The sequence below is a fragment of the Mixophyes fleayi genome, chromosome 7 (assembly GCF_038048845.1).
Source record: "Mixophyes fleayi isolate aMixFle1 chromosome 7, aMixFle1.hap1, whole genome shotgun sequence".
Classification (NCBI taxonomy): domain Eukaryota; kingdom Metazoa; phylum Chordata; class Amphibia; order Anura; family Limnodynastidae; genus Mixophyes; species Mixophyes fleayi.
Window position 1 is genome coordinate 51,293,807 of NC_134408.1, and position 21,438 is coordinate 51,315,244.

Here is a 21,438-nt window from a genome sequence, read left to right on the forward strand (position 1 = left end):
TTTTAAAAGCCAACATATTAGCCACCTTAAGTTATGTAGTTCATATGCGGCATATTCACAGTACTGCATATCTTTGTAAGTGTAATAAGCAAAGGAGAGAGAAATGTGTTTTGACTGGGGCACTCAGTGATTGAGTATTGGATAAACTTTTATTGACCAATTTAAAATAATGAAATGTTAGAAACTTTCAAAATTCCTACTGTTTCTACAATTTGCTAGCGCAATATTAAAAACAATGAAAGGTGACTAATGTGCAAATTGTACAATAAAATAGTAATGCGAGATTGCTATGCCTCGTTATATTTGTGAATGAAATAAATTCAATATAATCCAGTATAATTTTCTCGTATTTATTGTATATATAATAAACTGCTATGATATTCAAAGGTTCCTACTACAATGTGAGGGAACCTTGTTGTTATCATATATGATAGGTGACCTATGTATCACTAGTTAATAATATTTTATTGGGGAACTTGCAACAGACATAGGTAACACTGCCACCTATTGACTCAAATCAGGAACCCCTTTCTGGGAAGAAGATGATACCTCCTGATATCCCCCTCTTTATTCATTTAATGTCCCCTTTCATACATAGTGGTTCACCTGCGTAATCATCCATTCTTAATCTAAAGTTTCTGTGACTAGCCTAAATATAGCCTAAATATAAGAGCAGTATGGTAGCTTAGTCCCTACTTTCATTATCCATCTCTCATCCTCCCTTCACACTTTCAAAACATTTTTCAAGCAGCATATTCTGGAAGAAGCAATCAACTAATTCCAAGTATGTCTTGACACTTACTAAGCATTTAGATTCCCCCTCCTCCTATTGTCCACATATGTAGGGAACTCTTCCTTATGTTTCTCCAAGTACTGCACTTGTATATATCTCTTAGTATTATATACTGTTTCTTGTACTCTACTTTGTAGTTTTTGTAAGGCGCTGCAAACTCGGTACCGCTATATAAATAAACTTATAGATGTTACATACTTAGATACATATATACATACATAAAGGAGGTAGACAAAACCCCTGGATAAATGTGGTACACCAAGCAAATTAAAAGCAAGGCCTTACGCATAGGACTGGCTCATGCACTAAGCAAATATGGGCAGAATCATGTATAAAAATTCTGGACTGCCCTTGTTACATATAATTATGGCAAGAGAGGCCTAAGTGACTTTGGAAGAGGGGTGATTGTCGGGGTTTATTTGGCAGGAGCTTCGATTACCAAAACAACTTTGGTAATCTTTGAAGATCCATGCTGCCTAAGGCATGACAGCATGGAACATCATCAGCAAAGAGCAACAGTGGCATGCGTGCACTTAGCAGGGTTTCCCATTTACTAGAACTCCCCCTCCATGAGCAAATCATGAGGTTCACTGATGTATACCAATAATTCCTTAGAGCCCTGTCTCCAATATAGTAGCCATCTTTGCTGTTCAATGAGATTGAGTGTTGAGAAAATGGCCACTACTGCATGTAAACTGGAGACATTTCAGTAGAGGTATATTCAGCCTTGGGTCAGTTAGTGAGCAGTAACGAGGCAGGATCACAGGATGGTAATGCCATCTACTCCCTTCTTGCACATGGTAAGCTACATTGAGGGAAACGGAAGCCAGTAACATAACCAAACAAACTCATTGTTGTTCACAAACACAGCTATATAAGAGCTTCATTCTCCTTTATGTGTTCCATGTTCAGTAAGGCATGCAACCAATTTTATTATTTTATTTTTGGTTTTAATATTCTGTAAATCCAGCTGCAGAACACATGTAACATAAGAATTAAGACTATTAGATATCAGAAAAGAGGCAGCCTGTGGTTCTACAGCTGTTATTGAGCAATAAGTTTAACCACTCTCTGCATGCACTGACCATGGATACCTTGACATCCAGTAATCAACAGATTGACTGTACTATACATGGTAATCTAAATGTATATACATCTTTGCATGAGGTTGTTAATTTACTGGAAAAATAAGATGGAACATTGGCAATTCACCTACAGCTGGAGGAAACCAATATTCAACTGATTATGCTTAAATTTCATATGTATTAAAATGGGTAAATGTATTAATAGTCCAGCATGGATTTACAAGCTTCTGAAATCATGTTATGTAACCTTAACAAATTTACAGAGACTTCCCATTGTAAATAAGATCCAAAAAAGCAGGATAATACTTTCGGTTATAGTTTACATCTAGACACCGATTTGCTCTACTATGATACGTTAAGGGTAGGATTTGTCCACCCTCTGTATTACCAATATACTGTCATACTCATTTGGATAGAATTGCCACGTAAACTCCTTAAAGTGTAATTTTTCATGGAATTCCTTCATCTCATGTATGTTTCCAAGTAAATTGATGCAAAAAGCACAGGCAGTGGACAACTTGGGAAGGTGGAGGAAGGTGATATGGACTAGTGTATAAGTGACACTGATCTATAGAACTTGACAACTCTGAGTCTTTGTAAATGGTTCTGGTGGTTCCATAATGTTATGGGTATATTTTCCAGGCATAGCATGCAGACATTCCCTTAGAAAGCAAGGACAATGCAAATCGCTACTTTTTGGTAATAAGTGATCATCTTCACCCCTATTTGCAGCGTTTCTTACCTAATAGGAGAGGTTTATGGGATATTCTGCCTAGAAGTCTGTGACAGTATATTCACCACCATCAGCCAGGTGTAAGTTGGGTGAATTTCATGTAAAAGAATGCTGCTGTATTCCTCCTGCACAATTCTATTAATTGGTAGACTCTATGCCACGTCGCAGAGAGACTGTACTGGTTATCTATTAAGTAATTTTATATTAACATTTCCCTTTTTTTGGACCACTACATGTACATACATGCTGCTGTAATTTTTAGAAAGTTATTTTTAGTTCAGACTAATACTCTCTTGACATTGCCTTTAATCACAGATGTTACTAGATGGCGAGCCTCTGACCCACAGTTAAGCAAACCACAATTGTATTCACATCTACCCCACACCTGCCAATATGAAAACATTATTTCAGGGAGATGTGCAATTTAGCTTGGCTCCAAAATGTTATTTTATATATGCAACAAATGTAAGTCCATAGAAAGTAGAGATGGGCGGGCTCGGTTCCCCGAGATCCGAACCCGCCCGAACTTCACCTATCCGAGTACCGAGCCCAGCAATTCGGATTTGAAATCGAGGCAAAACGTCATTGTGATGTCGTCGTATCTCGGAGCTCGGTTCTCGCAATATTTGATATCCATAAATACCCGCCTCCACAGCAATCCATCGCCATTTGACAGAGGGAGAGAGCAGGGTTAGGTTGCAGGCAACATTAGAGCAGGGACAGAGCAATTCTTATTGCAATTCTTCTAGCAATTGTTATAGCAGTAAGAGAGGAGGATAGAGGCATTTTTGCAAACATTACCATCTGTTTGGGGTGTCCTTTTCCCTCCTACAGAAACTATTTTCTGGCTGCAGAAAGTCTTTTCTAGCAGCACGATCTATTGAATATTTTGCACTACAAGTGCTTTGGGGTGTCCCATATTCCCCAGTGTGAAACCACAATTTTCCTGGTGTTGAAAGTCTTATCTAGCAGTACTATCTATTTAATATCTTGCTTTGGGCTCAATAAAATGGATTCAAAGCAGTCCATATATGAGCAGGATCAGCAAGCAGGTGCTGGTACCAGTCCTGATGGTAGTCTTCCCTGTAAGTCATCTGGTAAAGACTATGTAAAAGTACATAGTCTTTTTAAATCAGGGAAAAAAACACACCCAATAAAAAATAAGTGAGTGTAGGGTGCAATCTACCCCCAAATAGGAAAGGGACTTGGGGCATTTCTATATCACGTACAGTCTTGAAAGGCTGCTGTTTTGTCAATTTCACAATAAGGGTAGGGTGTCATACACACAGACACCAACCTGCCTTTGTCCATTTCTATTTTTATTGTACAGTCTATAGCGGCTGTTTGTTTTTTCTTTCCTATTTTACTACAAGTGGAGGGGGGCGGCTGATGCAGGCAGAAACCAAACTGCCTTTGTCCATTTCTTTATATATTTAACTATAAGTGTAGGGTGTAATATACACCCAAAGACGATGGCTGCATTGCCAATAGGCTAAGATGGAGAGGAAGACAATCAGGTTTGTGTGCAGAATTAAGGACGGCCTACCAGGGATTAAACTGTTTTTTCCTAATTTATTAGCTTTAGAATTACCTTACTTATCCAAGAAACAGGTGGAGCACTAAATTAGGTTAATTTAGGCCAAAAAAAATGGATTTTTAAACAAAATTCCAAAAAAAAAAAAAAGGAAACCAAAACACGCAAGGACGGTTTTGCCAAAACCAAAACCCGAAGGTGATCCAAAACCAAAACACGGGGGTCAGTGACCATCTCTAATAGAAAGGATGCACTCAATATCCTATTTTTTTAAACATCTTGCAAAAGGTACATAAAAAAGTATATAAATGCAGTCTGACCAATAGCTCACAAAAGAACAGATAATTGTGTTTTCATGTTCAAAAAAAGTTATTTCTATGATTTTTCCCAAATCACACATGTGACACAGTAATTGGGCAGTTTGTTGTCAGCTCCCTGTGTTATATAGGGAAAGTAATATTTTCAACTACTACATTGACATCCTATTAGCTTTACTAACACTTCCAACATTAATACATATTAGCATTTTTATATATACATAAAATATACAAGCCAGACTAAGCCTTGTGGTGATACACAGTTCTCAGGTTGTCAGGGTCAGACATGACAGAGCTATAAAGTATGAATAATTGAAGGGGTCGGAGGTTAGCAATAGAAGTATGGTTGAATGACCTTGAGATAGAGCATATGGCCATAGATGTACATAAAGAAATCCAGTACAAGATGGTGACATAGATATATGAGCATAGTGGCACACCGATAGGTTCATCAAATGCGAATTTTGCAATTATATGATGACAAGAATTGTGGCAAAACATTGCCATAATACAAGACATTTTTATGAGACTGCATTTCTGCTAAAACTCAAAAATAGTCTAATTATGATATGTGATATTTCTTAGCTTGAAGGTTTTATCTAAATCAAGATGAGGTGAAGCGCTGCAAATATTAAATGTGCTGCCAATTCAACAAAAAGCCTTCTGAAGTGGTAAATTTAAGTCGTTTGGCTCATATTGAGTTTTCTGCTCTGTTGCACTAAAGTACCGATATTTGTCAAACCTGTCAATATTTCATAGAACAGAGCCGCTATATCCTGAAAAGATTACAAAATGCAGCAAAAAGAACTTAAAAGGAAAAATTTATTTGAGGTTCTATTTCTAAACTTAATGAAAACACAAAGTTAAGTTCATAAACAATAGAGTTTGAACATATGTGCTAATAAGTCTGCTGTATTTGTACCTGTGTCACTTGAGCCAAATAAATAAAAATGGACTTTATAGTTGTAGTTGGCTGGAAGATATCAATAAGAGTTAGTGATTGAAAAACAATCTGACAAGATGCTTACGATAATGGATGCAAACACACTAAGATTTCAAGTTTTGAGCAAGATACTGGAAATGAGATAAAGGAGTTAAGTGCGTGCATTTTTAGGGGTGTTCCACCATGCTTGATGTACGACGATTCAGTCATTTAGAAGGAGGAAACAGCTTCCAGGAACCTCCCAGTTATTGCCTGCATTAAAAACTATAACACATTGGGCCTGATTCATTAAGGAAAGTAAAGAAAAAAAATGAGTTACTTTGAACACGGACAAAATGATGTTGCATTGGAAGGGGAGATAAATTTAAAACGGGATGACCGATTTATAATTGGGGTAGAGCATGTCCTAGATAAACTTTTAATGTCAGTGTAGAAATAAAGCAATAAAATATTTGCGTCCTACATGAAAAACAGCCAGTATTTTCCTTATGTGAAAAATAATAAACTCATTTACACCTCTTGCATTGCAACATGGTTTTGCCAAGGATTAAAGTTACTAATTTTTTTGCTTTATTTTCCTTAATGAATCAGGCCCTATATCTACAGTAGGTAAGTAACTGCTGTAATTTTTTTCATTTAATTGGCTGTAAAGAAAAATAGTATTCGTCTTCTATGTAGAGTTGTATTCATTTATAAGGTGTTATAGAAGGGGAGTACTCTTGGCAGGTTGGTCCCTGATTGAAGAGTCAAAGTAAAAAAATGACATGGTTAAGGTAATCAACTGATAATAATGTACTGTGTCATTTTGCAGCACTTTGTCTACAAAAAGAGAAAGCTTTTCATATAACAGGACATGTCAGGTGGAACCTTTACAACCTTTTTTGAATTTCCCCTTGACTTTTCAATCTCCCTCAGACATAACGCTGTCTGCCCTACACCCATTAACACCATTGATATTGATCTGTAGATAAAAGTAATCAAACCACTGAAATTTCACAGACTCTGTTGTTTGCTGTCTCACACCATTAAAGCTAAGTGGACTTTGCCCTGAAATTAAAATCTGTTATGAAGCCCCATTACTACTGTTCTTGAGGCCCACAGATATCCTGAAGTCTCCCGGCAGACAGTTAGAATGTTTTCATGTATATTGGATGATACATTTCACAAAAACATATGCAAAATATCTTTGGTTTTATTTCTTGGACCCAATACCTGGTGCCACATGTGCTACTTGCTTAACTCTATAGTGCACACTGTAATACTAATAATTGTAACATTTTTATTGAAAATTTTCAGCTACAAATACAACACAAAGCAAACAAAACCCACAGACTAAACTAACTTTATAATCTAATCAAACATAAATAGCCTACCCCAATGTATGGTCCTAGGTAGGTAAATCACCAATAGCAATACAGATAAATGCTACAGTAAAGAGACAAATAGATCAAGAATATGTGCTGCAAAGGGCTGTGTAGACCTTCCCGTAAAGAGAAAAGGGGAAAAAGGAGGCAGGCAAGCAGAAACCACTCCTCAATCACTGTCATCATCATCATAATCATCATCATCATCATCCTGCTGGGGATGGATAACAAACTAAGACTAGTACCAACGAGACCAGACTTTATGATATTTATGTAAAGCTTCTCTACTCTCATATATACATCTTTAATGTTTCCATACATCTGCTGATGAAACATTACCTTAGTGTTGATTATTTGTTTGGCCGTTTACTATTTTTTGTTTTTGAGGGTGTTAGGGACCCTTCTCTACATTTACATTTTTTTAGAATTTATTTTATTCAAGGTCAAACAAATGCACAAAAGATATAGTGCAAATAAATGGCAAAGGTAAGGTGAAAACCTGTAAATACACTGTAGGTAAGTATAGCAACAATAAAATCATTAGTCTGAAAGAAGTTTAATTAAATTATGTGGTTGTCAACCAAGGTGTGTTTGTTTTTTTAAGGGAAGATTAAAGAGTCAGAGGCAAGTGAATTCTGTTGTGTATTGACCAGGGGACCCAGGTCTTGCAGAATTATTTTGAAAAACTATTTATTAATGGCGGTCATATTGCAATAATTTTTGATGCTCCAGTAACCTCTGGAGTGTTGGATTGTATCTTTCAGCTTTTCAATTTTCTTGAGCATTTTGATCCTATTATATTATTATCTTATTTGTGGTATGTTGCTACGATACTGTCATTAATCATGTCATCAATTCAACTGCTAGTAATTCAATTATCATCAGCCTGTACACAGTTTAGTAATCCAACCTCTGGAGGTTTACTGTATACCCATTCTTTTTACTAAACATTTATATATTGAATAAGGTATTCACTACTTTCAGGGCAGATGAAAGGGATATTAGATGCCCTAGATGCCCAACCCCAGCAAGTGCAATGTGCTACACAGAAGTACCTCCTTTGGGTGATACACTTGGATTATACACCCCTATATGGCATATTAACTGTGTGAATCAAGTGGTGGAGGACTGGGATCTTGGCTCTTTGCCACCTCTCTTTCAGGCTGTGAATGTGGAACCACACTCCCAGCTTATCACTGAGAGGCAGCAGCACTACATGTAGGAAGTGTGCAGGGCATGATGAATTTAATTTAATCACACCCACTCTTCGCCATTTTCAGCCAATGAGGAAGTGGGTATGTTTAATATATATGTTAAGGTAGTCTGTGCTAAGTGCAGGGGTGTCAGTAAAAGTAAAAAACACTAAATAAGTGACATGATGCTGTTTAGTGATTTAGACGTCTGAAATACTGCCACTCCAGACAACTGCCTTCGTTCGCCTTATTGTAACACTGACTTTTGTAAAATGTCTTTATATAGACAAATCCAAGGTGACTTCTAATATCTGAAATAATCTACAGTAGGGGTGCTTATTGCTTATAACAAACAAGGTTTTCTAATCAAAACTGCAGTGCTGTCATCAAAACTCAGTGCTGTCATCAGAACTCACTGTTTATGCAGACACTACCAGGGGCAAACGCAGGATTTGTAGAGGAGGGTTTTCACACCACGGCGCCAGTGGGCGCGACAAGCATGCATGGGGGCGTGGCTTTAATTTTAGACAGCGTTTGGTTGCTCTCCAACTCTTCCTATCCCCATAATATACATGGGCAATGCTGTGTGCACTACTGTTAGGTGCACGCAGCTCTCCCTTTTTAAGCAGAGCCATGTGAAGCGAGGGCAGGGTCCAGCCACCTCAATTATCCAGTGCCCCAGGTTTGGAGGTGGGTTTTCCAGGCACTAGAAACCCCCCCCCCCCACCTTGGTTTGCCTATGACTATTCAGGAGTTATCTAAGCATCTCTTATGTAGAAAAAAATCTAAATATTATTTCCCTTTCAAATGCATGAATTCATCCTTGATTATAGCAATTTTTATCTATAATTTATATAGCACCAACACTTTACGCAGCATTTTACAGAATATGTTTAAACATTCACATCAGTCTTTGCCGCAGTGAAGTTTACAGTGCAAATTATCTACCCCACACATTAGGGTCATTTTAATGAGAAGGCAATTAGACTATGGAAGAAAACCTAAGCACCTGAGGGTATATTTACTATGCGGCGGTTCTGCAGAACCGCCGATTCCCTGCGCCTTGAAGTATTTTTTTTTAAGCCCATTGGGTTTTGTCTTCAGTAGCCAGTTGAAGAAAATTACCTCAAAGCGTCAGGAATCAGTGATTCTACAGAACAACCGCATAGTAAATATTACCCCTGGAGAGAATTCCCAAATCAACATAGAACCCATGTGCTGAGAGGCAGTAATGCTAATTCCTGTGCCACTGTGGCTGCTGGATATCTGCAGGTTAGAAAATGTGTTACATAAACCCCATATTAGCATATTTGTAATGGCAGCTGTGATGTTGTGGAAAGCTGGCAAATTACAAACTGAAAAGAAATGCATTTGAACAGTAGTGCATTAAATCATCAGAACACATTTTCCCTGCAGCTGAAAACATTTGTGTGGCATGCCTTAAATCAATGGTGCTACTTAGAATTTAAGTAAAAAATAATTTTCTCAGTTTGCTGTAGACTTTGGAATTCTACAAGACTTAACAAAATAGAAATAAAATGGCACAATAACTTTTTCAACTGCAATATTTGCAGAATGCAAATGTAAAATTGAGAACAATATAGGTTACTCATAGACTGTTTGTTCCTGCCAATTTGACTTGAGAAACCTTTTGCTAGTGCTTCTTTTTATTTGTGTTGCACTAAGTTTGTTTTCTACTTCTGATTCCGAATCTTCTCAATTGCTACAAGTAAGTTTAATAGTTCTCAGCTATTATTGATTGTTACACCGTGGCCACTGTGCAACTTTTGATTGAGGCACTTGGGTTGTTTGGCAATGTGGTTCCTATTGCCCATGGGGTGATATTACATAACCAGCATTAGAGAACAGTGAATGGGGCATATGAAGCACAGGTATATTTTTTTTATTATTACAATTATTATTACTATTATCATAACTTTATTATTTACTTTTGTTAATATCTATAGTTCCAGTTAATGCACTGATATATTGGTAAATGTCATTGGCTCTCAGTTTTATTGTACCTGACTTGATTGGTTAGTATTTTAATCGATTAAATTATAGTGTAACATCAGCAGTTTTTATGAAAGCTTTGTAGTTTTAAAATATATTTATTTTCTTTCCTGAATTACATTTCAGATAGTAAAATATGAATTCATACCTTTTGTTCTGCTGAACTCAGCTTCCTTAGGGGAAAAAGTTAATTTAAATATCCATAAAAGTTAATTGTTTTATACTCCATAGGTTTTGAGCTGGCTTTTTAAATTAGTCATTAGCTTTCTGTTTCTATCTAAATGTTCTTCATACAGCATTCTCTTTCTTGTGTTGAGAAGTTAAAAAAAAAACAAAGTTCACTACTTTGAAGTGATATTTTCAAATTATAAGATGATTTGAAAAAGACATGAATCTTATATCAACGTTTACTAAACACCCAAAAACAAAGCTGCAATAGTATTTTAGAGTTCGTTTAGTTAATTGGTAAAGGTTTCGCTGTTCTGCCTCAAAGGTAACAGTCACAATTGTCTTTGATTTAATCGCCTCATTTACATCAATTTAATTAATTTCCATGTGTAATTTCCTTGACATCTAAAATGTCAGTCGTCATTATCTCCCTTGGTACATATACAGAATTTGAATCTCTTAAAGCAGTTCTACCACCTAGCAAAAAACATTTACTAAGCGGACCTTCCCTTAACTGGATCCCTGTTGGATTCTCTGAGCAAGTGCATTTTTTCCAGAACTCCTCTGTTCCTCTACTGCACCGGCCAAAAATACATTATGGCTTGTGTTTGTGCTGGTTCTGTATTACAGAACAAGCTGAACCCTGGGAAAAGCATCCGAGCCACGGGCCTTATACTTGGGGGAGGGGCACTTTATTAAAATCTTCTATATAGGTGGTAGTGCAGAGTTAATTATCAATTTATATAAATAGAGATTTTTTTTTTTTAAACAAATGTTTGACGATCAGATAGGATCACAGTGCGAATCATACACATGTTGTATTATACAAAGTACAATAAATAACTCAGATAAAGAGCTCTCCGGACACCGGAGTCAGATTGTATTAAGAGATGTGAAAGAAAGACCGGTATTTTTTGGATTAAGAAAGAGATAGAGCGAGAAGAGAGAAAAAGAGAGGTAGAAGGGTGGCGTGAGAGGAATCATCATTATCATCACCATTTATTTATATAGTGCCACTGATTCCGCAGTGCTGTACAGAGAACTCATTCACATCAGTCCCTGCCCCATTGGAGCTTACAGTCTAAATTCCCTAACACACACACACACACACACGGACTAGGGTCAATTTTGATAGCAGCCAATTAACCTACTAGTATGTTTTTGGAGTGTGGGAGGAAACTGGAGCACCCGGAGGAAACCCACGCAAACAAAGGGAGAACATACAAACTCCACACAGATAAAGCCATGGTCGGGAATTGAACTCAAGACCCCGGTGCTGTGAGGCAGTAGTGCTAACCACTTAGCCATGGTGCTGCCCACCCCAATCACTCCAAAATTAGAGGCGGTGAGTAGAAAAGAGGAAGGGGAGGAGAATGGGTGTGGGGGGGTGATTAGGTAAAGGGGCAGCAGTTTTGGAAGTAAGGCATCCATGGGTCCCACACTTTGTTAAAAACTTTGGCAGAGTTACATATAATGCTGGTCATGTACTCCATCCAATGAGTTTGCCAGATCCTGTTAGTCACAGCGATAAGGGACGGGGGAGCGACCTGCCTCCATTCAATGGCATTTTGACATGTGGCCGAAGAAATAATGTGACAAGCTAATTTATTTTGGTAATGACTAAAACAGAAAAAATACACCAGCGCTCTCCACATGTACTAAACTGCCAAATTGTGGGGAAGTGGAGAGGAGATCCCTATCCTCTAAAAAGATACAATATTAAAACAAATAAAGTCCCCAGCGCTAAATGGAAAAACTAAGGACCATAATCACAAAAATAAAGAGAATAGGTGTAACAGATATTGTAAATACTACTACTACTACTACAAAAAAAAGGTCAATCAAACAACAGTATTTATAAAACTTTATATAGGTAAAATTACCAGTGGTCTGCAGACAAAAAGGAATAAAATCTAAAAATGATAGAAAGAGATGAACCCAAAAGCTCAAAGAACTCCTTAATATTGTCCAACAAAAATGTATCAAAAAATCATATGCATGCTTAAAAATAAATAGCCATTTATTTTATTATAGTTGACCTTTTGGAAATGTTTTTTATTTGTTTTTCTTGCATTGAATTCCAAGTGGATCACAAGTGAAGGAAAACTGTATATAAAATGCTGCTGGTTTATGCTAACCCCATATGTAGCAATGTATGTGCTAGTTCCTTTTAAATTAACTGCATAATTTTCAATCATGTCTGAAAATCCTTTTGGTATATAACTGATGTTGGCCTGTGTATGAGGTCATCTGTCCACTGCACTAAAAGGTCTCTTGTGTGAGCCAGATGTGTTGTCAGCCACAATGGAAACTTATCCTGTTACTTAGTTCCAGTAAGAGAACGTTCTTAGAGAACATTTCTCCCTGTGCTAAGGCACAGTGGTCATTCATGTGAGCAGCAATGAGAGACAGAGCACAGACAGAAATGGAAGAAAATAGTTTGTAGATGTGTGGATGAGCCTAATCTACCTATGGATACAGCACCCAGTGACATTCTAATTATGGATTCCACATGCATTTTTGACACATTTTAGGGAGAGGGAAATGCTATGAAAGTAAAATCATTATTTTGAACACTACTAACTCATTTCAGTGAGTCTGCCACCCCGTAAAGCAGTTAAAAGAGTATTATTATCTTAATTGGAAAGCAATGTAAATACAATGAATTGGGGTTAAGAAGTATTTACGTATGCGTATCGCCAAGCTTTTGGCTAGAACAGTTTACTGTGTTGTCACAGATGTGTGTTTAAAATACACAGATTAAACGCATGTGTTATATCTTCTGTTCCCTTGTACCTAACGCAATCGGCACATAAGTCTCACACACTCGCACTGAATTTCAGATTTATATAAAAAATACCTCAGTAGATACCGTATTTCCCCATGTATAAGACGCACCTTTTTCCCCAAATTTTGGGTCTAATAACTGGGTGCGTCTTATACAGGGGTAGTAGCACTTACCCTGTCAGAGGACTCCTCTGTCCGGTAAAGTCTTCTCTCTGTTTGATCCTGATGCTGGAAACCCGATTAAGGTCCTCTCTGCAATGTCCTTTCAGGACCTTGAGGTCCTGAAAGGATTGTCAAGGTCCTGAAAGGACATACGGACATCGCAGAGAGGACCTTAATCGGGTTTCCAGCATCAGGATCAGACGGACAGAAGACTTTACTGGTCAGAGGAAGCATCTGACATGGTAAGTCAGAATTCACTATAGCGTTGTCTCTCCTCTGTATAAGCTGCACAAATACTCTGTGAAAAAATTGAGGCTAATGTTTATCCTCAATTTTTTCACACGATTTATATAGGTGTGTCTTATACAGTGGAGAATCCTATACATGGGGAAGAACGGTATATTGAAGGTCAGATTGAATAAATGAACAAATAATAAAAAGCAAAGCAAAAAGTAGAGCGCTCCTACAAAAGCAGCCTGAGCAGTACACCTGGGATGTCACCACTTCATCACGTATAGAACATAGCAAACAGAATAGTACTTCCCATAGGCGCTAAAGCTGAAAACACTAGAATATATAACATATATATATAGAAATGTCTTCGCATAGAAGTCATTCTGTTATTACCATATATGTGTATGGATAAATACAACAGTAAGAACATACAGGATTAGTTGTAAACCAAAACAAGCAAGGAAAATAATTTTCAACCATTTAGTCCATATGTCCACACAAATTGTCCCACAGTAATTGTTTCTGATGGTGGATGCTTATGGAACATCACTGGTCAGTTCATAACAGGATTACATTTTCTCCCATAGAACATCTTCTTCATACTCGTATCCTCAAAGAGTGTAATCACACCGTATATATTGAAAGAGAAATTAAAATTAATATAGTGTGTTATCCTTCAAAGGACTTTTATTTAAAAAAAGAACAATATAAAAACATAAATACATAAATCCTGGACGGGTGTAAATGGCTGCTTACCAGAGCAAGCTGAAGATCTATGCACATGACAAGATCTTTGGTCTGGAAAGGGAAACAATCTTCTACATAAAGCAATGGCAGTCACAGTCAGAAACAACAGGTCCCCACCGACACGTTTCGACCCGCCAGGGGTCTTTTTCAAGGTGTATGGTAAGAAAGGGTGTTGGTCCCCTTTATATTGTGTCACGAAGGGGCATCTACCAATCACTAATCACTGGTCATTTCTATCAATAAAAACGAATTGACAAGAAAGTATATACATCTCTTACCTCTTATCAACTTCTTAAATATGACAATATCGAGGAAATTTTCATTATAATCCATATTAAAACTAAGGCGATCTGTTTTAATATGGATTATAATGAAAAACTCCTCGATATTGTCATATTTAAGAAGTTGGTAAGAGATGTATATACAATTCTTGTCAATTCCACTGATTAGTGATTGGTAGATGCCCCTTCGTGACACGATATAAAGGGGACCAACACCCTTTCTTACCATACATCTTGAAAAAGACCCCTGGCGGGTCGAAACGCATTGGTAGGGACTTGTTGTATCTGACTGTGACTGCCATTGCTTTATGTGGAAGATCGTTTCCCTTTCCAGATCAAAGATCTTGTCATGTGCATAGATCTTCAGCTTGCTCTAGTAAGCAGCCATTTATACCCGTCCAGCATTTATGTATTTATGTTTTTATATTGTTCTTTTTTTAAATAAAAGTCCTTTGAAGGATAACACACTATGATAATTTTTATTTCTCTTTCAATATATACGGTGTGATGACACTCTTTGAGGATACGAGTATGAAGAAGATGTTCTATGGGAGAAAATGTAATCCTGTTATGAACTGACCAGTGATGTTCCATAAGAATCCACCATCAGAAACAATTACTGTGGGACAATTTGTGTGGACATATGGACTAAATGGTTGAAAATTATTTTCCTTGCTTGTTTTGGTTTACAACTAATCCTGTATGTTCTTACTGTTGTATTTATCCATACACATATATGGTAATAACAGAATAACTTCTATGCGAAGACATTTATATATGTATGTTATATATTCTAGTGATTTCAGCTTTAGCGCCTATGGGAAGTACTATTCTGTTTGTTATGAATAAATGAACAGGTGGTTGGGAATATAAAAAAGTGGAATCACAATTTCAGTCATGAACAGTGCACTCGAAGATGGTGCCAAAGGAGTACAGTAAAATAACAACAACAATAAAATATATACAGTTTGTAAACTGAATAATAAATAATAAAGTACAAGACAATAGAAAATCGACAGTGGAAAATCTATTAAATAGATTAATAAAATGGACATTTAAAGGACGACACTATGATTCGTGCTGCTAAGGTAGTAATTTAAGGAGGCGCCGTCTGTACAATGTTGTTTAGATAGCCTAGTACATTGTGCAGCCGACGTCTCATTAAATTACTACCTTTACAGCACGAATCATACTGTCAAGTGCCGTCATTGCAGCCTGCTGGGAACTTCAATCCTCGTAATTGTTTCACATATGTTTTTTAAGCTGTCACTATTAGCACTCTGTTGGGAATTATAACTTTGTGTTTATCATGTCGGGGTATCCGATGTCGGCGTTTCCAGCATCGCTGTAAGGTACTCAACCCAATTTGTTATGTATCTCACACTGGCTAACAAATGTTAAACAACAATAAACTTCAACTATGTTGTCATTGAGTACTGTTGGTGCACATTTAGTTGATAAATCCAAGTTACATGTGACCAGCAGCACTTGTAGCCTATTAAATTTGAATAGGTGTCTCCAATAGTGAGGGACCAAATTGGCATAGTCTTTAGCAAGTTCTCCCACGTGTATGGGGCCCTGTTGTCTCCCTATGGAACTATGTGTGAGATAATGAAATAGATGGAGCAGGTGTCTTTGTAAACGAAGCCTCATATGAATGACACCAAACTCTCTACCACATAAATGTACACTTATCTGTCACAATGGAGAGGCAACAGATGGGAGCAAACCCAGACCACACCTTCTCTTACTTGTAGTCCTCTCTGCACACTTGCAGTTTACTGAGACAGGGAGTTTTCCTTTCTGGCCAGGAACTCATTTGAAAAACCTACTGAAGCAGCTGATCACAATGCTCACCCAAAGGTACTCTGATTCTGGTCAAAGTTAAAGCACTTCCCACATTCATTGCTGTAGTGCAGTTCTTGTCCTCTGACATTCTTATAGCCCATAGTGCTTTCACTGTGGACCTCTCCTTGTCCCCCAGAGTGGCTATCTCCAGTACTGCGTGGGTGACCTCTTTCACCTGAGCTCTCTTTGCTCTCCACCTCCTCTTAATGCTGGGGTTGGGTGCTGTTATCAGAGAGCCCTCAAATCTTGTCTCAATTCCTGCTGCACACACTTCATTGTGTCTCATCTGCGTCCCTCACTCCGGAGATCTTCTTCCTCCTCCTTCCTCTCTGTCCTTTGCACCTGCAGGAGCTCACTCTCTCCTTCCCTTCCCTTGTCTCCACCTCTGTACCAGCTGCATGGCTGATGGGAAATGTAGCTCTTCCAGCGGAGTCAAGGCTCTTGTGCAGAGACTCCCTTGTCGGGTGTTACATCTGTAAATTTTCATCAAATTCATATTAAATACGATCATAGGCACTGATGCTTGGTTTGAAATGTATTTTTTTTAAAATGTGCAGGATGTTATTAAAGTGCAGCTTTGCACACGGCTTCAAGCCTGCATTCACTAAGATGCTTTTTTCTTTTTATTAAACTGTGGTTTGCATAAAACGGCATTCAACACCTGCCTCTGTTCATTTGCACCACCTAAAAAATGTCTCTCATCAATTTTATCACACTGCATATGCAAACAACTTGTCCCCCATAATTTCAGTTGGGATTTTCTTATACTTGTATCCTATTATGCTTGGAGAGACCGATAAGGGCATTCAAATATGAGTGCAGAGTACAGCAAGTACATGAAGACACAAGTTAACCCTTTTCAATGAGTCCAATTTTTTTCTTATATGTCTCATAAGATCTGTGCCCAGATGTATTTTTGCTTCAAGTTACCAGCCACTCTAAATCAAGGATTATCAGTAAGGATACTCAAAAGGTACGCACATAGAGCAATATCGCCAGTGAAAACCGTGTCTAAAAAATATTTATGTGGGGTTTTTATATATTGTTCCATTTTGCATGGATCTTAGTTTTGCAAAATCAGCATTGAGATTTCTCATCTGCAGTTTAAAATAGTGTGGCTTATTGTGTGATTTTCACTTTCATATGCACAAAAGATGTATTTAAAATTGCAGTTTGGAAAAATACATAAATCTCAACCCTCTTAAGCCAAAACTGACTCAATACAAACTACCTTGTGACTTTCACATGTACAGTTTGAACACATGTCTCTTACATTTGTCCCTCCTACTGTACGTAAGAAAAATAATTTAAACAGTATTAGACATCACCTCACTGTGCCTTACAATGTTTATAAACCCTCTTTTGTGTGGTCACAGAACTCCTCTATGACCTGTAATACATAGGGTACGTTATTTTCTTTATATTTCAGTACCATATACTGGTATCCAAACCTCTTATGTACTATATACTGCACAGCTACTATCAAATTCTCTTGAGGGAATACAGTCTGGAAAATTTGCTCAAAAGCCAAGAAAGTTACAATTCCACAATGGAAAATATGGCATATTTGAACATATTTAGTAACATGTTACAGATTAAAATGTATTATTCATATAGATCTGCACACACTGGCTAATTGCTAACAAACTGTATTACAATGCAGTACTACATTGGCGCAGAGCCATTATATCAGCACTGCAGTCTCTTTAGCTAGAATCATTAACAGCAAAAACCCTTATCACAGTTTGAAACTAATATGTTCTCTGGAGCTCCAGAGGAGATTTTGATCAATATACATTAGCTCTTACCATTACAATTAATGCTTAAAACTACATAGATCTGTGCTGTTATGCATAATATATTTTGGAAATAATCTTTTATTTCTTGTACTTAATATTTTGAGCATAGACTATTTGTTTGCTATTTTGTTAATGTGTTACAGCTTGTAGAACTTTGTGTGGACTACAGCTAGAAATAATAGATGTTTCATCTCACAATGATTGTCCATGAGTCATGTGGATTTTCAATGGTAATGAAGGTTAATATGCTCTAAGCCACAGCGGCAGTGCTGTTTAATATATTATTAACGGACCTTTCACTTATACACAATTGCATATTAAACAAATATGTGAACAGACAACGTACAACAAAACATACAGCATGTTACATTTACTGCATGTTACAGCTGTCTAGTTTGTTTTATATTCATCTTTTCACATGTCTGCTTTATGTTAGCCATCTTTTGGGCAGCTACGAGCATTAATGGGCAGCGCGATGGCACACTGGTTAGCATTTCTGCTTCACAACTCTGGGCTCATGAGCCTTATCTGTGTGGAGTTTGTATTTTCTCCCCGTGTTTCCTCAGGGTGCTCCGGTTTCCTCCCACACTCCAAATACATATAAGTAAGTTAATTGGCTGCTGACAAAATTAACCCTAGTCTGTGTGTGTTTGTGAAGTTAGACTGTAAGCTCCAATGGTGCAGGGACTAACGTGTATGACAAATATTCTCTGTACAGCGCTATGGAATTGGTGGTGCTATATCTATACATGATTATGATGATTCATAGGCAATGATGAGAGAATGTACTGGCAGGAGTGAGCTTCTAAAAAACATCATACGACATTGTGAAGCTGCATGCCTTCAGTACATTGGTTTAATTTAATTAATGCCTAAAGGATTTATGACACAAAGGAGGGAATTCAATTCAGTGTGAAGTACAATAGGAGCCTACACGTAATGTGCGTCTGCACACACTTCCAGGTATTATGGTACCTAAAAATTACTGAATTTTGCTCTGCACCTCTAGATACCGAACATGTCATGGAGACGCTTCACACAAGTCTCCTATGAGACCTCGCTCTGAATTGATATTTCCCAAGTGAGAGAGAAGCACAGTTTTATATCTACATTGTCTAACAATGTTATTGGTATTGTTTACTTACATTACAATGAGGTTTTGACTTATTCTTTTTTTATTTTGTTAAACTTTTCAAAACTACATGACAGGTACACTGTAAATATATCACACTAAATAGTTCTATGGGAAGACATTAAACTTTAATAATATAATGGAGCTGTAGCCAGACAAGTATGGAACACAAGTAGATGTACAGTAGTTTGGTTTTTAAAGGAAAATTCCAATCTACAGAAAAAAAAATTGTTTTCTAGTTAAATTTGGTGATAAAAGAAAATATCACTTATGATACCCTAATCCTGTGGGTCCTGCTCAGCCTTTCTCTGTTTCAAAGGTCCTTCCCATTTGGATATGTGCTTACATTAAGAAAAATGTGTTCCATCATTGATATTTTGACTACATAATTACAAGTACATTCATTTCTATTGGTGCTTTTCTGTGCTAATATTTAATTGAAATTGGTTCCTTGATATCAAGGAATCTAAACCATACTCCATCAATCTTTCTTTAGTCGGTTAACAAAATTGAATTTATTCTTTCCAAGTTCAAGCTGCCTTTTAAGTTACTGACATTATCTCACATTGCTCTGTCACTTCTACTTTACTGTTTCTGCTTTGCTTTCTGTGCCCTCTCTGCCCTTCTTGACACTGACCAAAGATGTTTATCTTCCATATCTTTTTGCTTATTACCAACCTGCTATACACAGAGCCTATGCAATGGACCATGCAGACCTTTGAGCTCCCATTTTCTAAAGTTTTGCACAATACATTTAAGAATTCTTGCCAGTCTCCTCAGAGTATGCTTCTTCTTAAATGTCCTCATGAACTGATGATGATCCTGATCATTGTGAATTGTTTCCATTACATCTCTGATAATAAAAAAAAAATCACATAATAGAGAGGTACTAGCAATAAGAACTAAAGTGAACACAAAGTAATAACAAATGTGCTCCAGAGTCCCAAACAATACAATTGGGCACTAGTAAACCCAAAGGTCAAACAGAATCCACCTTATATTTGATTGATTACAAAGTGTGATAAAAACCCTAATCCATTAAAATGGGACCCCTAAATAGTAAAATAATTTTGGTTATAATGTTGAAAACATCATACAATTATATAGCTGCTCACAGGAAGGAGGACAATAGTAACATATCCTGTATTTTACAAGACCAGTCTCCAATTGATATATTGCCTTTATCCCAACAGCATGGGCCTGATTCATTAAGGATCTTAACTTAAGAAACTTCTTATTTAAGTCTCCTGGACAAAACCATGTTACAATGCAAGGGGTGCAAATTAGTATTCTGTTTTGCACATAAGTTAAATACTGACTGTTTTTTCAGGCCCTATATGTATAAAATGCTAACACTGCTCCTCACCTTTATAAACACACACACACAAACACATTTGGTAAAATGCTTGCAAATGACTTTTGTGTACTTGACTACTAGATTTTCCTCATTTCTTGGGCTTTTTTTTTTTCCCGGCTTATTTAGGTTTTTGTGTGGCAGTTACCATTTATAACAACCTTTGCTATTCCAAATTGACTTGATTTTCTATCCATTTGTTTTATTTGAAATTACTGTTAAATTAATAGGAATATACTAATTACTTAAAGCAGCAAAGTGTAACTGCGATGCCACCTAAAAAGGGCAAATGTCTGCTGTGGGAGTACCTGCACAGCAAGAAGCAGCAAAAAGATGAAGGGCGGAGCAGAATAAAGCCTGACAACAAACTATCTGGAAAAATAAAAGAATCAGGGGCTAAAAAAACAATACAAATTATAAAAGTACACTAACACCAGAATCTACTGCAGCTGTTTATGGAAAGTGCCACTCCCACAAAAAATACAACCCAAGAAAAATAACAGCGCAAAACAGTAAAAGTGAAAAGTGACCAAAGAATAATTAATAAATATGGAACAAATTGTGGTAATGGATACACATATATCAATATTTATTCCAAAAGCAGATAATATAAGACATTGAAAAAATAAAATTTATAAAGCAATGTGAATGTTAAAGGTGCAGAGTAATTCCCAGCATGTTCAAAACATCAATTCATAAAATGAGCTCATATGTCATCAGAACTGGTACAAGGTATAAATAATTCCTGCACTTATTGAATTAACGGTACCTAGCAAATCCTGAGTATGGACTTTTTAAATAACACACTTATAACAATTCCAGAAAGATGTAATCTGGAAAACTGAAATAGTAATGAGTCACAATAAGGATCCAGACCCTTATAAAATATAGTAACAACAGATAAAAATCCTTTAGGAAGAGATGTCCCAATCAGTAAATAGTCTTTAAAAC

The 21,438-nt window shown here is 36.9% G+C and overlaps 1 protein-coding gene across 1 annotated transcript in view; it reads left to right on the forward strand.

The window, feature by feature from the left end:
* The window catches only part of GRIN2A (glutamate ionotropic receptor NMDA type subunit 2A), a 502,726-nt gene that overhangs the window by 450,666 nt on the left and 30,622 nt on the right, over positions 1-21,438 (forward strand). The window lies entirely within an intron of this gene.